This window comes from Lepidochelys olivacea, assembly GCF_965140295.1.
Source record: "Lepidochelys olivacea isolate rLepOli2 genome assembly, chromosome: 9".
Taxonomy (NCBI): domain Eukaryota; kingdom Metazoa; phylum Chordata; order Testudines; family Cheloniidae; genus Lepidochelys; species Lepidochelys olivacea.
This window is the reverse complement of record NC_140419.1, coordinates 57,178,526-57,197,067: the sequence shown is the minus strand read 5'-3', so window position 1 is coordinate 57,197,067 and position 18,542 is coordinate 57,178,526. Positions and strand designations below refer to the sequence as shown.

At 47.2% G+C, this 18,542-nt stretch overlaps 1 protein-coding gene across 10 annotated transcripts in view; it reads right to left on the bottom strand.

The window, feature by feature from the left end:
• Positions 1 to 4,063, bottom strand: part of ZNF185 (zinc finger protein 185 with LIM domain) — a 125,113-nt gene extending 121,050 nt beyond the window's left edge. For all 10 annotated transcript variants that reach the window (XM_084640245.1, XM_084640250.1, XM_084640249.1 and 7 more), the window contains exon 1: positions 3,916 to 4,063. The gene's annotated coding sequence lies outside the window, so the exon portion shown is untranslated. The remainder of the gene's footprint in view (positions 1 to 3,915) is intronic.
• Between the last annotated feature and the right edge of the window lie 14,479 nt (positions 4,064 to 18,542).

The following is an 18,542-nucleotide window of genomic DNA, read 5'->3' as shown; positions in this document are numbered from 1 at the left end:
CACAGAGTACCCCCGCCCCGAAGGAAAGAGAGCACCTGGGACCTGCGGAGACCCATCCTACAGCCCCGTATGTTCAATGTTGTGATGATGAGTGGTGCCAAGAGCAGGGCTGGGGGGGATTCTTGCTGGCAGGTTCCCCCCAACCCACCACTACCGAAACACCTCCTGGAAGGGGAAAACAGGCCCCTGTCTGGACAGGAGGCTAAACTGTTTTGGCATGACGCCGTAGGAACAACAGAGACTGTGGGAATTCTCTCAGCAACCTCCATTGCTGGCTTATGATGAAAACGGCTTAGTAGACTGTATCCCTGGCCCTAGAGAGAGAAGGGCTATGTGGAGGGTTGCAGTGAGCCTCTGAAGCTAGCATAAACCACCTGGAAGCACGGGACGCAAGTGGACGAGGTCGGAGTTCTGCCACAACATGTAAAATGGGCATTTACTCAGGTAAGTTATTATGGACACACCATCCAAAGTGTGCCAGTCTCTACTGTGAACAGCCAAGCATGGAATATGAATGTTCTATTTAAGGCATCCTGGTGTTAAAATTAGGATCCCATTTAAACAAGTGGCCATGGGCACTGAGGCCCAGATCCCCAAAGGTATTCCCATTGAAATCAGGAGGGGTTGGGTACCTTTGAGACCTGGGGCTGAGACCACATTCTTCAAATTCAGTTAGGCAGCTAAAGTTAGGCAGCTAAAGCCTAAATAAATGGCTTGATTTCTAGAGGTGCTGAGCACTTGCTGGTCCTGTTGAAATCATTGGCAGTGAGATCCAAAGCCTTTGGTTGGCCTACCTTCTAGGGTGACCAGGTGTTCGGTTTTGACCAGAACACCTGGTTAAAAATGGACCCTGGTGGCTCCGGTCAGCACCGCTGACCAAGCCATTAAAAGTCCGGTTGCTGTGCTGCAGGGCTAAGGCAGGCTAGTCCCTACCTTTTCTGACACCGCGCTGTGCCCCAAAAGTGGCCAACAGGTCTGGCTCCTAGGCAGGGGGGCCACAGAGTTCTGCGCACTGCCCCAAGCACTGGCTCCATACTCCCATTGGCTGGGCGGTGTCTGCGGGCAAGAGCAGCATGCAGAGCCAGGTGTGTGCCTCCGCCTAGGAGCCAGACCTGCTGCTGGCCACTTCTGGGGCACAGCCCAGTCCTTGATGCCAGGACAGGCAGGAAGCCTGCCTTAGCACCCCTGCTGCGCCACTGACCAGGAGCCGCTGGAAGTAAGCCCATGCCCCAACCCCCAGCCCCCTCCCACACCCCAACCTTCTGCCGGAGCTCAGTGAAAGTGAATGAGGGTGGGGGAGAGCGAGCCACCAAGGGAGGGAAATGTAGTGAGCAGGGTTGGTGGGGCTCGGAGAAGGGGCAGGGAAGGGGGCAGGGCTTCAGGGAAGGGGTGGGGCTAGGGTGTTCAGTTTTGTGCGATTAGAAAGTGGGCAACCTTACCTATCTCCAATAGCTAATGTGTTACCCAATCAGTGTTAGCACTGGCTACCTTGACCAAACTGAACACTTGCTACTTAGTTCAGTCCTCTAACTTGTTCCTCAACACCTGGGAGTCCATCCCCCATTGGTGACCTCCTTCCAGCACTTTCCCCTATGCTGAAAACATTAATGCTGGAGATCCCTGCCTTGTGAATAAATACAATTCCATGCCACTAAATAAAACAGTGGTTTGAAAACTGTTGTTTAGATTTTAACCTACAGGGTGTGTTAGTCTGAAGGCAAAGAGCCTTTTCAGCCCTTCTTCTGGTCCTGGTTGCTGCAGCAATCAGGATTCAGTTTAATTTTTGTAAGTGATTTGTTTAGCTGGTTTCAGAGACTGGCAATGGAAGATGGAACCTTTCACCTCTTCAGCACCCTTTCAGATCCAGCTCAGGGCAAGAGAGAAATGGAATGAAATGAGTTTGAGGACTTAGTTCAGTCGCTTGTGAACAGATGTTCACATCACAAAGCCCACCATCATGGGCTGCTGCAGCAGAAGAGCTAAGGGAGGAATGGGTCCCACAAATTAACTTCCGTCTCAGCCTGGGTGGGGGTGGGCTCTACAGGTCAGGGTTGAGACACATGGGTAAAACAGGGTGTGGGGGTGAAGACTGCCCTGCCTGTCTGTGCAGTACCCATGCTTGCAACTAAACTGATGCTCAGCTGGCTTGAGGCATTTACAGGTTTTGCTAGTCCCTGATCTTGTCAGTGCCAGAGACACAATCCCAGACTTGGGATGAGCCAGGGTGGCAAATCTATATGAAGTTCTATGGCGTCAGCATCTCAGGATCAACCCAGAGCAGACAAAGGCTTGCACAGAACTGCCTTCTGAGCGCCAGTCAGTGTTTTGTATTATAACAAAATCCCAACGTAAGAACTCTTCCAAGACATGGGTGCTACAAGTTCTGTCATTTTTGTTGTTGACAATCACAGAGTTAAACCGTTAACAAGGGAAATGTTTCCTTGACCCCTCTCTCTCCCCTCTCCGCATCTGTAATATATCAATAGCATCTGGGGTCACTAACCGGACTGGGACCCCATTGTACTATACAAACAGAAATTGACAGTCCCCTATCCAGTGAGCTTACTATTATCACGATACACATTTCTAAAGCACATTTCACCACACTGTGCCTGCCATTTAATTATTATAATTACAAGTAATTAACTATTATTAAAGTACTTCCTTTATTTTAAAAAGGAGAGCAATGATCTCCATACCCACATAAACTTCAGCTTGAGCCTTGACTGCAATATAAAAAAAGAAAAGTAAGGACACCATTTTTCCTACTGTCATGGGCTCAGCCAAGCCTTATGTGCACATTACAGCCATCTCATCAAGGAAGCATCATGAACAGCTCTATTTTCAACTGAAAATGTTCAACTTTTGCAATGGAAAACAGCTTTCTTTTTAACAAAATGGAATTTTTTTTGTTTTGTTTTTTTAAATTTGAGGACACATTTGACAAGCTTAAATTTCATTTACAGCTGTTTTGCAGGCATAAAAAATAAAATAATAATCCTGAGCAGTTCTACTCAGGAGCCTTTTGCCTTTGGGGAGCTGGGTCTGCATACTGCCTTGGCTCACAAATTAAATGAGCTGGGTGGGGGCTACATCACATTTGTTAGCCACCGCATCACTTGCTGTGATGGCCAAGTCTCTGTTAGGCAGAGACCTAGAACTAGACCAGCAGGTGGGCTGAAAAGGATGTAACAGGATTTGAGGTGCAGTGGAGAAGTTGGGGTTGAGGGAGGTGCCTGCCTACCCGAGATCAGCCCTACCAGTACTGTCAGTCCCTTCCAAGAGCATTAATTTACATACTAATTCAGAGATAAGCAAATAAACCTCTGCAGGAGAAAGGGTCTGCCAGAAGTTTCATAAGAACACCACCTCCTCGCCCTCCATCACCACATACATACACTCGCTCTCTCTCTCCAGCCCATCAAGTTAATACATACAAAGGGGAGACCAGTTTTTACTCAGTATATAATGATCTTAGGTAAAACAGCGGCTTTAGAGAGGTTGGTGGGAAGGAATGCAGCAGTCAGACAAAGCTGAGAGGTAAATGGATATGCATTAGACCTGACCTGAGCCCAAGCCACAAAGACCATGACCCCCTCCAAACATTCTGGTCCACTCAGGTTCTTATACAGCACACAGCACTCTGGTATCCCAACAGCACTCGGACCCAGGCTACTTCAGCCCATTATAGAGGGATTTCAGACACAGGCCCTGCATGGTCCACAGCATGCTGGGAGCTGGGATTTTGATTGAGGCCCAGCTCTGCTTAGAGCAAAAGTCTTTGGCTGGATCCCAGCACTGGCAGATTATAAACAGACAGCCTTTTCTTACAGTGAGCGTGGGAGAGAAAAGGAGAACAGAAAGACAGAGGCTCTCTCTCGCTCCAGATGTCCCAAGAAGCATGACTGGCCCTACCTGTAGCAGTTCTTCAGCTCAGGTGTCCCCCAAAGGTGAATTTGAGAATGGTGTGTGAAGTGGCTGGAGCTGTCTCCCCCAGCTTCCTGCAGGACTCTTCTTCACACTCCCCAGCAGATGCAGTGGGTTACCTGCTAGGACTGGCTTCCGAAAGCCAAGCCTTGTTCTGAGGAGGAGATGTGGGTGTGTCTTGCCCTTCAGGGGAAGATCAAACAGGTTTCTCTGTTCAGATGCAATCTCCCTGCTCGAGGCCTCTTACCAAGGAGGTGCCCTTTTCCCTCCGCATTCCTCGCATACCCTGGTGACGCTGAGTGGTGTTCAGATTATTACAAGAATAATCTGTCTAACAAATAGCAGCCTCTGCCAGAAGCAAAGCAAATACACTGTTCCAGCCACTGCTGTTGTACGGTGGAACCAAGCTGGCAAGACACCTGGATTGGTGCTCTGAGTATCATGCTGGTGGCACAACCGGAGTTCTTATTCAACAGGTTGTGTGTGTCCCATCCACCAACCAGGCCAGCTAGACAAGAAAAAGCATCAAGAAGAAACCATCTCTCCACTGGTTGTCTTCTGAAATTGGCAGGGGGTTGAAAGAAGCTTTCATCCTCACAGCACGGTCACTTCTTTGGGCACATGACACTGCAAAGAAAGCAGCTTCCTCTACTTCAAGGCCTAAGGCAAGTTGGGCCATAGCAAATCTAAGATAAACAGAGTGCTGAGCTGGATCTGGGGGCAGGTAAATATCTGTCCAGATTTGGCTGAGGGGAACGTGGTCAAGTCCGTGGTAGCATTGCCCATTAAAAAAGGGAGTGCATCATTGGTTGACCCCACAGGGCATATGCTTGTCAGTATCCTGCACTTTTCAGCATGATGCCATCATATATGTTTGTAGGATAGGGATACCTGCACCAGGTCAGGGGCTCCTGCCCTTGGAAATAGACCTTCTGGGGTTAATTTAATCTGTCTTGTGGTGTTTGAACTCTTTACCAGTCTTCCCATGCGCTAGTCAAGGACTGGCACCACAGAGACTATAGCAACTGGGGGCAGTATATAAACATGGAGGGGTCACTAGCCTGAGATGCTGCCCATGTTGCAACATCCACTCAGCTATTTTTAACACCCTAGCTCCAGCAGATCTGGCCACCTGGGCTAGGAGGTTTGCTACTAGCTGCAGAGTAGACATATCCTAAGAGATGCCAAGGCAGTCATACTGTGCTCCCCAATTGGCAAATTCAGACATAACATAGAACTAGGGCTTCTGTTTTTCAGGATTCATTAATTTTATTTGGGGGAAGTTACTTTTAGCAATTTTTGAATGCTATGTAGATGTTCAGAAATGGCAAGTTTCTCTCACTTTGACACTGTAATGGGAAGGCGGTTTGGGTACTGCCCAAAATTCTTGTCTAAGTAGGATCTATGCTAATTTTTATGATATATATATTTAAAAAACATTTACAGATTAGTTTAAGCTTTGTATCCTTGTTATTGAAGCCCTGGTTTAGCATGTAGTGCATTGTTCCCGAAGGCACATTAACGTACTGTGTCAAACAGCACCACAGTAAAGCACTCTTTAGTGTGCATGTTAATGCACAACACCAGGAGAATCAGGCACAACACATTAGTGTGCTTTAGAAATCATAGCCCCCATATCTGCATTCCAACCCTATGTGGACAAGCCCTTATATACAAGCCAGGGTGCAGGGACATTGCCTATATAATCATACTGCACTGGGAAAGGGGTGAAAGGAACACAAATTGAGTAACTGGTGTCTGGCCAGTGTTGATTGACTAAACACCAATTTCTTTTTCTTTCTTTTTTTTTTTTTCCTGATGGGGAGTTTTTATTATCAGTGTTTATTAGTTAAAAATCTAAAATCAGCTAACCTCTTCTTTGGCTATCTAGTATCAAAACCATGGTCCTGCCCCCATCACAGTAAGCAATGGCATTGTCCATGGATTGAAACACATCTAAGCGCTCACATTTGGTTACAAACTACTGAATCTTCATCACCAGGATCTGAGAAACCAAGCATTTCTTTTAAAAAAGGCGTACTACTCGCACCTTAGAGACTAACCAATTTATTTGAGCATAAGCTTTCGTGAGCTACAGCTCACTTCATCGGATGCATTCAGTGGAAAGGAGTACTTGTGGCACCTTAGAGACTAACCAATTTATTTGAGCATAAGCGTTTTCCACAGTATGCATCTGATGAAGTGAGCTGTAGCTCACGAAAGCTAATGCTCAAATAAATTGGTTAGTCTCTAAGGTGCCACAAGTACTCCTTTTCTTTTTGCGAATACAGACTAACGGGGCTGTTACTCTGAAACCATTCAGTGGAAAGCATTTCTTTGTGCAGGCAGAGTCAGGATGAGCTCTACCCTTACATCTGGTGGTGAATTGTGACAAGTTGAGGAAAAGAACTTCAGGGAGCTGATCTTGTTTGCATAGGCACACCCACCCCGCCTAGCCTGAACCCACAGCAGCCCAAATGGTCACTTTGGCTGCTGTGGGATCCCCAGTTTCTCTATTATTGGGGCAGGAAGAATAAAGTGTTGTTACCCTGTGTGATGTTATTGACTTGAACTGGGACCATATAGAACATTGTTGCAACCAAGGTCCTGTAGTGGCACCAAATCTTGTATAAAGGGGGGTCAAACAAGGTGCCCAAGACAAGGTTATGGTTTGCTGGTTATGATTATGCTATCTATAAGCATGTATCATTTTTGTATTTAAAGTTATAAGTACTGGCTCTATACTGTCTGTAGTTCAAACTTGTGCTATGCTTCTGGGTGACACCCCAGACAAGTTGGTGTCATCAGGTATACAATTGACCCATTGAGAGAAGGCAGACATGCCTTGGGACTCAGCAAGGTATGCAGGGACATGCCTATGGACAGAATTCTGAGGTTTTTCCATGCCATGTGATGGACAGCTTGTCTTTGGAACAAAGAAAGAAAGACCACATGGCAAGAGACTATAAAAAGCTTCCGCAGCGCCTCCATCTTGTCTTCAGTCCTGCTTCAGACCTCTGGAGGAACTTTGCTACACTGAAACTTTGAACCCAGGACTGAAAGACCCATCCAGAGACTTGCTTTGAACCTGCAGTTTATTCTATCACTGCTGCAAGCCTGAACCAAGAACTTTGCCATTACTGTATGTAATTGATTCCATTTAACCAATTCTAGCTCTCAGCTATATCTTTTGTCTTTTATGAATAAACCTTTAGATTTTAGATTCTACAGCATTGGCAATAGTGTGATTTGTGGGTAAGATCTGATTTGGAAATTGACCTGGGTCTGGAGCTTGGTCCTTTGGGATTGAGAGAACCTCTTTTCTTTTACTGGGGTATTGGTTTTCATAACCATTTGTCCCCATAACAAGTGGCACTGGTGGTGATACTGGGAAACTGGAGTGTCTAAGGGAATTGCTTGTGTGACTTGTGGTTAGCCAGTGGTCTGAGACCAAAGTTCTCTCTGGCTGGCTGGTTTGGTTTGCCTTGATGTGCACAGAAACCCCAGCCTTGGGCTGCAACTGCCCTACTTTAAGCAGTTTGTCCTGAATTGGCACTCTCAGTTGGATCCCACCAGAACCAGCATTGTTACACCCTGATTATGTGAATCAAGGACAGTGAAACTGTTTTATGACAGGTGGACTTGCCACCAACTAAGTCGCACTTGCTAGACAAGGGACATGGGTTCCAAAACCCAATGAATTGAGAGAGGCTAGGGATAGGCATTTGTACTAGGTGGTGTGGGCCTGAAACACCAAGCACCTCCTCCTCCTTCCCCCCCTCCCCCCCACTGTGGAATATCAGAGCTAATTTTGGTTCCATTAGGAGTCTAGTTACAGGCTGCTGAGCTGAATTCACTTTGGGCCAATGGTGCACCAGCACTGACGCTCCCTTACTATGAGCTAAAATCATTAAGAGCTGAAATTACTGAGTGCTGTGTAAAGTAGTGGGGGGACCTGAAGATATATTGTGGCTGGCGGAGCAGAGCAGTTCACGGGACGGCTGGTGGAGTGGAGCAGAGTGGAGCAGTTTGCGGGATGGCTGGTGGAGCAGAGCAGCTTGTGGGACAGCTGGGAGAGCGGAGTGGCTCACGGTGAAGGCTGCAGCAGAACCCTACGGAGAGGCAGGGCAGTCGGCCTCGGACCACGTAAAATGCCCCTTAACAGCCCCCACACACACATTTCCACCCAGGCTGAGAGGTAAAACTCTGCAGATAAACTTTTGAAGTCTGGGGCTACACTGACCAGGGACAGAGACTTTTGGGTTGTTGGACTTTTGGGACTTTGGGTGATTTTTGGGTTGCTGGACTCAAGAACCCAAGGGAAAGGACACAGCCCAATTTGCTGGGGTGGGTCTTTGCTCATGGTTTGGTTTATGAACCCTAGTTGTGGTGTTTTCCCAATTTAATGCTGATGTTGTTTACCTCATGTTGTTAAAGATTTTCTGCTACACCGAGACTCTGTGCTTGTGAGAGGGGAATTATTGCCTCTGAGGCGCCCAGAGGTTTGTGTAAGATTTTCCCAGCCCACTGGGTGGGGGGTTGAGCCAGTTTTGCATTGTGTTGTTGAGAGGGAACCCCTATGTACTGAACCTGGCCCTTGCTGCTATCAACTTGGCGTGGCAGAAGGCTTACATTTGCAACTGGTTTAGACCACAATGATGCCAGAAGGGCACTGAGAATGAAGAGCTGAAACTACAAGTGTAAACAGACTTCCTTCCATTGATTTGTATTTATATCTGGTGCAAAGGTAGCCCTAGGAAGGTTCTGTTGGTGACACTAGGCACTACACTAGGTAACTCGGGAGGGTGGCAGACCATGAGTGTTGATAAAGCCCTCTTGCTCTAGGCCCAGATAAACTAAGGGTATGTCTACACTACGGAATAAGGTCGAATTTATAGAAGTCGTTTTTTTTAGAAATCGGTTTTATATATTCAAGTGTGTGTGTCCCCACAGAAAATGCTCTAAGTGCATTAAGTGCATTAACTCGGCGGAGTGCTTCCACAGTACCAAGGCAAGCGTCGACTTCCGGAGTGTTGCACTGTGAGTAGCTATCCCACAGTTCCCGGAGTCTCCGTGCCCATTGGAATTCTGGGTTGAGATCCCAATGCCTGATGGGGCTAAAACATTGTCGCGGGTGGTTCTGGGTACATATCGTCAGGCCCCGGTTCCCTCCCTCCCTCCGTGAAAGCAAGGGCAGACAATCGTTTCGCGCCTTTTTTCCTGAGTTACCTGTGCAGATGCCATACCACGGCAAGCATGGAGCCCGCTCAGGTAACCATCACCGTATGTCTCCTGGGTGCTGGCAGACGTGGTACTGCATTGCTACACAGTAGCAGCAACCCACTGCCTTCTGGCAGCAGAAGGTGCAATATGACTGGTAGCCGTCATCGTCATGTCCGAGGTGCTCCTGGCCACTTTGGCCAGGAGCGCCTGGGCAGACATGGGCGCAGGGACTAAATTTGGAGTGACTTCACCAGGTCATTCTCTTTAGTCCTGCAGTCAGTCCTATTGAACCGTCTTATGGTGAGCAGGCAGGCAATACGGATTGCTAGCAGTCCTATTGCATCATCTTCTGCCAGGCAGCCATGAGATGTGGATGGCATGCAGTTCTTCTGCACCATCTGCTGCCAGCCAAAGATGTAAAAGATGGATGGAGTGGATCAAAACAAGAAATAGACCAGGATTTGTTTTGTACCCATTTGCTTCCTCCCTCCCCACCCCGCCTAGGGGAACTCATTCCTCTAGGTCACACTGCAGTCACTCACAGAGAAGGTGCAGCAAGGTAAATCTAGCCATGTATCAATCAGAGGCCAGACTAACCTCCTTGTTCCAATAAGAACAATAACTTAGGTGCACCATTTCTTATTGGAACCCTCCGTGAAGTCCTGCCTGAAATACTCCTTGATGTAAAGCCAGCCCCTTTGTTGATTTTAGCTCCCTGAAGCCAACCCTGTAAGCCATGTCGTCAGTCACCCCTCCCTCTGTCAGAGCAATGGCAGACAATCGTTCCGCGCCTTTTTTCTGTGCGGAAGCCATACCAAGGAAAGCATGGAGGCCGCTCAGCTCACTTTGGCAATTAGGAGCACATTAAACACCACACGCATTATCCAGCAGTATATGCAGCACCAGAACCTGGCAGAGCGATACCGGGCGAGGAGGCGACATCAGCGCAGTCACGTGAGTGAACGCAGTCACGTGAGTGATCAGGACATGGACACAGATTTCTCTGAAAGCATGGGCCCTGCCAATGCATGCATCATGGTGCTAATGGGGCAGGTTCATGCTGTGGAATGCAAAGCCTTGTGGAAGCTTGCAACACCAGACAGCTACCGGTCAGTTGGGAATCAATTTGGAGTGGGCAAGTCTACTGTTGGGGCTGCTGTGATGCAAGTAGCCCACGCAATCAAAGATCTGCTGATATCAAGGGTAGTGACCCTGGGAAATGTGCAGGTCATAGTGGATGGCTTTGCTGCAATGGGATTCCCTAATTGTGGTGGGGCCATAGACGGAACCCATATCCCTATCTTGGCACCAGAGCACCAAGCCAGCGAGTACATAAACCGCAAGGGGTACTTTTCAATAGTGCTGCAAGCCCTGGTGGATCACAAGGGACGCTTCACCAACATCAACGTGGGATGGCCAGGAAAGGTACATGACGCTCGCATCTTCAGGAATTCTGATCTGTTTCAAAAGCTGCAGGAAGGGACTTTATTCCCAGACCAGAAAATAACTGTTGGGGACGTTGAAATGCCTATATGTATCCTTGGGGACCCAGCCATTAGTGAGAAAGATAGATTCGGTATGTTCCTTCTCCCAGCATATGGGGTGGGTAGATTGGCCAAGCTCTATCGCCAGTTCTCTGTATTCCTCACCAAGTTCGCCAATGATACCTTGGCCACAGAGAGGAGCCTCAACTCGGAACTTTATCAACCCCAGTTATTGTCCCTGCAAAACCGCCAAGCCCTAGATTACCTTTTGGCTGCACAGGGCGGGGTGTGTGCCCTGATTGTGGATGAATGCTGTACGTATGTCCCAGAAGATTCACAGGATATTAACAAGCACATCCTGTCAGCCAAACAGACCATTAACCAGTGGAAAACCCAGGAAAGCGAGCCCACTATCTTTGACTCACTCTGGGGATAGCTGCCCAACCTAGGGGGAGGCATTATTCGTCTCCTGGTCACAGGTGCCGTGTTGTGTACTATCATTCTCCTCTTGCTTGCCTGTTGTAAAGCACTCATATACAAGATATGTGCCTCCCGCTCCACAGAAACTCCATTATAGCCTCTTGTTGAGGATTCTAACTCCTCCGCACTTTATCACTTATTGTCCAGGGAATATGAGAAAACTCAGTTGCAAGCTTGTTGAGTATTCTCAAAGGAGGGAGTTGTTGTTGACACTGGGCACTACACTAGGTAACTCGGGAGGGTGGAAGACCATGAGTGTCGATGAAGCCCTCTTGCTCTAGGCCCAGATAAACTAAGGCCCCTTTGCTCCTTGAACTTTCTGTGACCCTGCATAACTATGAAGAAGCTAGCACATAAACAGACAGGTTTGCACACGGCTCGCCAGCCAAGGCCAGCTTCGGCCTGGGAAACACATAGATAAGGCAGAAATGTTTAGCAAAAACCAGTAACAAATAGGACCAAATAAGGCAAGGCTTGGAAAATGCTACTGAAGAAAAACACAACTGGCTGCTTTAGCTGATTGGCTACGGTATTGTACGGGGCAACAGGTAATTGGTTGCATAAGCTTGTGTAGTGAAGTAGGCAAAGGTATAAAATGTATACTGGAATTTGCTGCGCGGCTGCAGGATTTGAGACAGCTCAATCTCCCTGTGCCCTATTTGAAGCTTCAAATAAATCTCTCTGCTTCTCCACCCTGTTGTGGTCATTGGGGCGACGCATACCGGGCAACGAACCCAGCTGTTGCTTGCCTCAGGCACTCTGTGCCAGCAACAGTTCCAGTTCTTCCTACGGCCACTGGCCTCCTTGTATGACATTGGAACAAGTCACTTGACCTCTGCATACATCAATCAACAGCCTGAAATTGAGCATAAGGGGAAAGAGCAGGTCCATAGCAGAAGCCAGAAGCTCTATGCTAGCTGAGTTTCTCTGGATGAATGCATTAACCTTACCGTCCCATGGGAATAACAAGTAGTTTTCGGGACAGATCAGAATGCAATGACAGCATCTTTTCCTGCTGCTCTTGTGCTAAAGTGAAATATTGTGCTAAAGTGAAACAACAGCCAGCTGCTGTTAATGTGCTAAAGTGAAATATTGTTTCCATTCAACTACTTCCTGATAAATATGACACTGACAAGCTTATTGCTCTGGCCCATGGGGCAGGTTCTGGTTCACATTTGGGTTCTTGTCTCTCACTCCCCATTTGGGAGATTCCCCCCCTTACCCATTTCTGTTGGCAGTAAAGCAGTTCCACTGCACTGTCAGTCACGAATAAAATAATCATGGCTACTCGTACAGTGCACTTACCTTGACCTTTGGTTTCCACATGCTGTTCAGATACAAACTATCATGTCATCCCTGTCCTACACACATAAGGTAAAATACACAAGGATTGGTAAGGTTAGGAACATTCAACCCACTGAGATACTTGATTTGCCAAACCCCGCATTGTGGTTTATTTGAATTAAGCTCTCAGCCACATTGCAGTGTTAAACACACCCTCCCAAAGCTGGGCTGAATGTTACCCATAGCAAGCACACCCATGAAACCTGATTAGAATTTTTCTCCCTCCTAATTACAGGTGTTTACTTTTTTTAAATGAAGGTGCATGTGAAAATAATAGCAGTGGCCAGAGGCAGGAATTAATACTAAGAAGTGTTATGCATGCTTCCCACACTAGCTTGTGTCCCCTGCCTGGTGAGCTGCAGTACCTCTGGGCCTTTCTCGATCAGAGGCTGCCCAGCATGTAGTTATATAGAGGGGCAAATATCCAGGTGCTCATGTAAGCCAGGCTCTTTATCCCTTATAATTGCTAGACACTGTATAAGGGTTTATGAGCCTGCTATTGCCCCAGAACTAACAGAAACAGCCCTTTAGTACAAGCAGTTGAGGCTCATACTTTTCCAGGCAAAGATTCCCAGGTTCAGTACCCATAGATGTGCTGTTACTTCAAGGTAGAACTCATGTTCAGTTGTGAGCTAAGTCAACCTTTGAAACAAGTTTCTGGAGGAAGCAGGTTATCCCTCTGTGAGATGAACACTGATAGGAGCAGATCCTGGGCCAACTAAAGTCATTGGAAAAGCTTCTGTGATGTACAATCAGGCTCTATGTGTGGCAGCTTTAGTTTTTGCAGGACTAAGGCCAACAGGGTCCATCTAAAAGGCCCCACACAGCAGCTGCATTTCTGGACTAACTCTGTAAGCCAATAGACAATGGAGTGATTAATGCCAACATAGCAGGTGTGCCAGGGAAACCAAGTCACCCAGCCCAAATGTCGGTGGAATTATCCTGACATGTTTCAACAACACAACACAACACATGCACATTCCTGCAGCAAAGGAGGGCTTTCTGGTTTGACCGGACCTTAGTTCCATCCATGGAACAGTGTTTGTCATAAATATAAAGGGAAGGGTAACAACCTTTATGTATGCAGTAACATAAAATTCCTCTTCCTTCTCTGCATCCAACTACAAGCACTTAAAGGCCATTTCTCTTTCATGTTCTTTCTGTCTCTCTTCAGCTTCCAATCTGGCTAATTCTAGTTTCTTTTGGACCTCACTTTCCATCATCCTAGCCTTCCTGCACTTACCCTAGCCTAAACCAAGAGCTAGCTAGCTAGCAAGAAAGAAAGAAAAGCTTGTGAATTCCCTTGCAGGAACTTAACTACTCTGCCCTCAGGCAGAAGAAAAAAACCTCCAGCTCCTCTCAGCTTCCAAAAAAACCACAAAACCTCCCTGTTCGGGACTATTTAGAAAAGCTGGACAAGCACAAGTCCATGGGGCTGGATGCGCTGCATCTGAGAGTGCTAAAGGAGTTGGCGGATGTGATTGCAGAGCCATTGGCCATTATCTTTGAAAACTCATGACGATCAGGGGAAGTCCCGGACGACTGGAAAAACGCTAATGTAGTGCCCATCTTTAAAAAAGGGAAGAAGGAGGATCCTGGGAACTACAGGCCAGTCAGCCTCACCTCAGTCCCTGCAAAAATCATGGAGCAGGTCCTCAAGGAATCAATTCTGAAACACTTAGAGGAGAGGAAAGTGATCAGGAACAGTCAGCATGGATTCACCAAGGGCAAGTCATGTATGACTAATCTAATGGCCTTCTATGAGGAGATAACTGGCTCTGTGGATTAGGGGAAAGAGGTGGACGTGTTGTTCCTTGACTTTAGCAAAGCTTTTGACACGGTCTCCCACAGTATTCTTGCCAGCAAGTTAAAGAAGTATGGGCTGGATGAATGGACTGTAAGGTGGATAGAAATCTGGCTAGATTGTCGGGCTCAACGGGTAGTGATCAATGGCTCCATGTCTAGTTGGCAGCCGGTATCAAGTGGAGTGCCCCAAGGGTTGGTCCTGGGGCCGGTTTTGTTCAATATCTTCATAAATGATCTGGAGGATGGTGTAGATTGCACCCTCAGCAAGTTTGCAGATGACACTAAACTGGGAGGAGAGATGGATATGCTGGAGGGTAGGGATAGGATACAGAGGGCCCTAGACAAATTAGAGGATTGGGCCAAAAGAAATCTGATGAGGTTCAACAAGGACAAGTGCAGAGTCCTGCACTTAGGACGGAAGAATCCCATGCACCGCTACAGACAAAGGACCGTATAGCTAGGCAGCAGTTCTGCAGAAAAGGACCTACGGGTTACAGTGGACGAGAAGCTGGATATGAGTCAACAGTGTGCCCTTGTTGCCAAGAAGGCCAATGGCATTTTGGGATGTATACGTAGGGGCACTGCCAGCAGATCGAGAGACGTGATAGTTCCCCTCTATTCAACATTGGTGAGGCCTCATCTGGAGTACTGTGTCCAGTTTTGGGCCCCACACTATAAGAAGGATGTGGAAATTTGGAAAACATCCAGAGGAGGGAAACAAAAATGATTAGAGGACTGGAACACATGACTTATGAGGAGAGGCTGAGGGAACTGGGATTGTTTAGTCTGCAGAAGAGAAGAATGAGGGGGGATTTGATAGCTGCTTTCAACTACCTGAAAGGGGGTTCCAAAGAAGATGGATCTAGACTGTTCTCAGGGGTAGCTGAGACAGAACAAGGAGTAATGGTCTCAAGTTGCAGTGGGGGAGGTTTAGGTTGGATATTAGGAAAAGCTTTTTCACTGGGAGGGTGGTGAAACACTGGAATGCGTTACCTAGGGAGGTGGTGGAATCTCCTCCCTTAGATATTTTTAAGGTCAAGCTTGACGAAGCCCTGGCTGGGATGATTTAGTTGGGGATTGGTCCTGCTTTGAGCAGGGGTTGGACTAGATGACCTCCTGAGGTCCCTTCCAACCCTGATATTCTATGGTTCTACGTTTTTCAAGCAGCCAAAAGGAAAAAAAATTGTCCTTTTAAAATCCTGAGGTTTGTGTTTCTGGTTCAAAATGATCCCACCGAGCTGCCACCATGTCAGGGTTCCCTCCCCACTCTGAACTCTGGGATGCAGATGTGGGGACCTGCATGAAAGACCCCCCAAAGCTTATATTCCACCAGCTTAGGTTAAAAACTTCCCCAAGGCACAAATTCCTTTCCTTGTCCTTGGATGGTATTGCTGCCACTACCAAGTGATTTAAACAAACATTCAGGGAGGGGCCACTTGCAGCCCTACCCCACCCCCAAAATATCCCCCCAAGCCCCTTCACCCCCTTTCCTGGGGGGGCTTGAGAATAATATACCAATCAATAGGTTAACAAAGTAAGCACAGACCAAATCCCTCGTTTTTAGGACACTGAAAATTAATCAGGTTCTTAAAAGAAGAATTTTATTTAAAAAAAGTAAAAGAATCACACCTGCAAAATCAGGATGGAAGATAACTTTACAGGGTAAATGAAAAGATTTAAAACACAGAGGATTCCCCTCTGACTCTGCTTCCCAGTTACAAAACAGGAATAAAATTACCTCTTAGCATAGGGAAAATTCACAAGCTAAAACAAAAGATAATCTAACACATTTCCTTGCTATTACTTACAATTTCTGAAATTTTACATATATCATTTCAGGATGTTTTTAGGAGCTGGTTTACCTGCTTGGTTTCTCTCTTTGTCCCAAGAGGGAACCAACAAAGAGATCACAAACAAAAACTTCCTCTCCCCCCCCCCCCAAAGGGACGGATAGCTCAGTGGTTTGAGCATTGGCCTGCTAAACCCAGGGTTGTGAGCTCAATCCTTGAGGGGGCCATTTAGGGATCTAGGGCAAAAATTGGGGATTGGTCCTGCTTTGAGCAGGGGGTTGGACTCTGACCTCCTGAGGTCCCTTCCAACCCTGATATTCTATGATTTGAATGTATCTTCTTTCCCCATTGGTCCTTCTGGTCAGGTGCCAACTAGGTTAACTGAACTGATTGACCCCTTACAGGTAAGTGATTCTATACCTCTGGCCAGAAGGGATTTTATGTTACTGCATACATAAAGGTTGTTACTGTTCCCTTTATATTTATGACACGCCCCACAAATCACAGCCAGTGTGGAACAGGCTGTCCAGCACCATCTGTGATGTTGCACAATCTAGTCACCAATTGGCAGAGGCCTTGGCAAAATATTCCTTCGAAGAAACACCAGTAGGCCAGGAAAGAAATATATCTTTGGTAAGCTCCAAAGCAGATCATTCAGTGGGATCAGCAAAACACAATTGCATAACACAAGAAAGTTCATACTGAGCAGGCCAGTAATCCCCTGACTCTATAAAATTCAGCCAGCCAATTAAGCAATATGGTGGGATGCCAGGTTGGGCAGCAATTCCTTCCTGACCCATGCAGACATTGACATATACCCTGAAGCATATGACTTGATTACCGCTATCTTGGCTTGCATCACAATAGATATTGTTATGGGTCAAATTTATCAAGCCCTTTCCAGCCATGGTATTTAAGTCTGTGACCCCCAGCACCAGTGAATTCCATAGGCTGACTATACACAGTACAAGAGTATTTCCTATTTACTAATCTCTACTTTAATTGGCTATTGTGAGTAAAAAGAAGGTGACCAATCAATCCCTCCCTTTGGCCTCATGCCAGGGTGACACAGAACTAAGGCCTTCCTCCTTTAAGTGGATTGAAGGAGGCTGTGAAGAGTAGAAGGGTGTGTAAACTATAACATTCACTTGCTGCAAGGGAATTAAACTGGTTTTTCTGCAGCTGTCATTACCTAACTCTGCCAAAATGCCAGACCTCACCACCCTCCTCCAATAGCAATGTCAGAACCATGCCTCGCACCCTTCCCTGTCTTGCCCTTCCCCGTCTTGCTGTGACATACAGAAATCTCAGCAACTCCTGGGAGTCTCATTCTGGTCAAGGCACTCCCTTGCTAGAGTTGGTCAAAAAAATCCTGGGGTTAAGCCTCCTGCTCCAATGTGAAATGGGACAATGGGCATGAGGGAGGGACCCCTCCCCTAGGCACCCTTCCCCAGTCCAGGGGCACTATTAGAGAGAAGCCATTCCAAACTGCAACTGCATGTCTACAGCCAGAGGGAGCCCAGTTCTGGCATTCCCTTTGTGTTGAAGAGCTAAACACATGAAGTGCCTAGAGGAGGTACAAGGGAGCATCATGTCAGGGGTGAGGAGTAGGGCTTGACAGGTGCAGTAAAACTAGGAACTATTTCAGAATGTGTTTTATGGAATGCCCCCAACCCTGCCATCCAGCCCCCAGTGTACAAAATGGGCATGAGCCACCCCCAACCAGGCTTTCAAAACATGCTCAAACCTCATCCAAGCCCAATGGGCCAGAAAGTCTCTGTTTCTGGCCCCCGCCCCCCCCCAAATCTCATGGTTTTGTTATAACTCACATTAAAGACCAAATTACATCTGTGCAACCCCAGGGCCTTCAAAGGGTTTGTACCGGTGTAACTGGAACTCGGTAAACAATTCTGTTGATGAGACACAGGAAGAAATAAGCGTCAGCCCACACGTTTTCCCGTGTGCTGGATCCGTAAGGCTAAAGGGAGTACAAGACAGTACAAATGTGTGCATGTCTCTAATGTCAGCAGATGTGACTCTGATATACGTAGGGATCTGCTGAGTAGGAAGGTGCAATTTTCATATAGTCTTTTTCCAAAAAAATGTACTTTACCATTGGGATACTAAAAACAAGATCCTAACATAAGGGACATGGACGGTAGCATACCTCCAATGCGAGATGTATCCTGTACACAGTTCAGGTCCTTAGCTCTCTCCACCTGAAACCTAACACATACCCATTCCTGGGACAGACTCAGAAATCAGTCCCCACATGAGGAAGTCACCTTGTGCAGTAACAATGTGTCCCCCGATGGGTGCACCTCTGTAGGTGTACGTGTGCCCCTGCACCTCTACTTGGAGATTTTTGGTAGCAGTGTCCCATTGAGCCCGTGTATGTGCCCTCCCACCCTCGTGGTCTGTCTTGAGGCTATTTAGCACTGCAGGGGTGAACCCCTTTCACTTCCTTCTCTACCGCAGAGCCCTAAAG